This window comes from Rattus norvegicus, chromosome 8 (assembly GCF_036323735.1).
Source record: "Rattus norvegicus strain BN/NHsdMcwi chromosome 8, GRCr8, whole genome shotgun sequence".
NCBI classification, from domain to species: domain Eukaryota; kingdom Metazoa; phylum Chordata; class Mammalia; order Rodentia; family Muridae; genus Rattus; species Rattus norvegicus.
In genome coordinates this window covers 7,866,962-7,869,574 of record NC_086026.1, presented here as the reverse complement: position 1 = coordinate 7,869,574, position 2,613 = coordinate 7,866,962, and the positions used below count along the sequence as shown (strand labels likewise).

Sequence of the window (2,613 nt, the reverse complement as noted above, 5' to 3'; positions counted from 1 at the left end):
ATCCATGTGGTGGCTCACAATCATCTATAATTTTAGTTACAGGGAATAATATGCTCTCTTCTGGACACTAAATCCAGTAGGTATACACATGTTACACAAAACATGCTTTTAGGTAAAATACGCATATGCTATGCGTTTAAAATATTTTTTGAAAGAAAAAAAGTAAAGTTATGAAAGAAAATAATTAAAAGCATAGTGGCCTGCAATGTAATTTCAACCCTTCTAAGGCAGACAGACAGAGATCTGTGAGTGACTGATAAGCCTTGTCTATATAAGAAAATCCAGGTTACCAAAGGATACAGTATGATGTCTTGTCTGAAATTTCCAAAAGGAAAGAAAAGAATTTGCCTGAGGCAAAAAGCATGGTAGGAGGAGAAAGGTAAAAACTAATGCAAGTGCCTGGATAGATCTGTAAGCTAATCATGGGCAGATTTCTGAACTGCCCCTGCTTTTTTTCTAATTACCTGCAAACATCAGAGAGGAATGATCCTATTCCTCAAAACTTATGACTTTTCTATCCTAGTAAATTACAACAGCTTACAGCTCATTTAGATTCAGAAACCAAACAGTGGAGTAACACTTAAAGAGAAAGGCAATTACTTTCTGTGTAGCGAAGACCTATATATAGACCTAAAACTTAAGATGTTGTCATACTTAAGAGATTTAGAAGAGTTCCCATCCCCTGTAACTTTTCTCCATCTGAACTTCTCTAAAGAAGGAATTTCTATGTTCAGTCCCTAGCAGAAAATATGAGAAAAACAAAATGTCTGTAGCTTTGGGCAGAAACTGGTCAGAAGTGGGCAAATTTGCAATAATCTCAGAGAATTATTTTGGTCAAGGATGACCACAGTTGCAAAAATTAATATTAACAATTACTTTTCCTATCACATAACCTAGAAGACCACAGTCTCTACTAAAGATGTACAAACAACACCTCAGCTCCTGACAGAAATGGTCCTCCAGAATAAAGAAACTCTAGACACCCTTTCTGCAGAAGTCAGATCTGTATATGCCCTTATTAATGAAACTTGTTGTTTCTGCATCAATAATTCAAAACAACAGGGGGAAAATCTCTGAAAAATCAAACAAACATTCAATCCTGACAGGGAATAACTCAAGAATTAGTACAGATCTTCTGGTTAGGACAGCTCTTGCATACCTTTTTTTCAGTTAGCTTAGGCTCTCTTTCTTCCTATAGCTTCTTTTTTTCTTTACCCTATTTTGCACCTTTGGCTTACTTAATGTTCAAGTACAACGACTTAACAATGAGCATGGACCACATGGTAACCACTGAGGCTTGAAGTTTCCCAGCATATCAACATTACAGAATCTAGTTAACATCATAATTTTACTTTCATTTCTGATGCTTCACTATGTGTTGTGAGAGTTTCCTTATCCCTCTGCCAAATTTTGTATTGGCCTTGCTAGATGGTATGGGTATATAGAATATCTATCTCTATAAGCAAAATAATTCTTTGGAAAAAACTCCAAAATTGTGGAAGCATATAGTACTATTTCTCAGTCAACTCCTATACTAGAATCCACAAAACACTCACATGTTTGCACCAAGAATAGAGAAATTGAAGATTTATTAACTGAAAGATGGTTTTAGGAACGTTTAAGCAAATGCTAGCAAGGATGAAAGCATATAATCGAGAGAAACAATGAGGCCAGATCCAGAATGTAGGACCTTGACAGTTGAGGGCAAAAGTTCAGTTAATATGTACAGTAGTGTCCATGATTAGTTCCCTGTGTAAGTGATTTCAGGATGAATGACAAGGACTGAAATACCCCACAAGATGGAGATTCTATTAAGAATCTGCCATTTACAGGATCATACATTGAAGGAAAAGATAGTATGTCATGTGCTTGTCTCGGCAGCAAATATACTAAAAGGGGAATGATATATCACAGACCCTGCACAAGGATGACACACAAATTTGTGATGTGTTTCATATTTTTGAAGTTAAGAAGTGCATGCTGACAGCAGCCTTTTAACAGCTGTTTCCTGAGAGGCTTAGCCAGAACATGTCCAATACAGAGGTGAATGCTAGCAGTAAACCATTGAACTGAGAACGGGGTGCCCATTGAAGGGATTAGAGAAAGTATTAAAGGAACTGAAGGGTCACGCAACCCAATACGAACAACAGTACCAACAAACCAGAGCTCCCAGGGACTAAACCACTATTAAAAGACTATGCATGGGCAGACTCTTGGTTACAGCTGCATATGTAGCAGAGGATGGCGTTGTCATTGCATGTATTGATGCCCACTCTACCTAGAAGTTTTTATGTCCAAAGTGGAGAACACTAATGAACATGTACAAACATAAATATTTAAAAAGCAGTTTAACCCAATGTCCTTAAAAAGTCAAACTGCATTTATATACTCACAAACCTTTGGCTCTCACTTCTCAGCCATGAGTTTTTACCAAGTTTACGTTGCCAGCCATGAATTCTTTTACTCTTGTGGTAGAAGCTTCAAAGTTACTATAAGTGGAGTTTGTTGCTCCCAGAACATTTGTGCAATGATAGCACCAGTATGCACATCTTGCCTGGCAAATAGGCATTAGAGCATTCAATATAACTTGCTGAGTAAAACTACTGATAACTT

The 2,613-nt window shown here is 37.0% G+C and overlaps 1 pseudogene; it reads left to right on the top strand.

The window, feature by feature from the left end:
- The first annotated feature begins 1,865 nt into the window (after window positions 1-1,865).
- Window positions 1,866-1,962, top strand: LOC120094419 (U6 spliceosomal RNA; annotated as a pseudogene).
- Window positions 1,963-2,613: the final 651 nt, after the last annotated feature.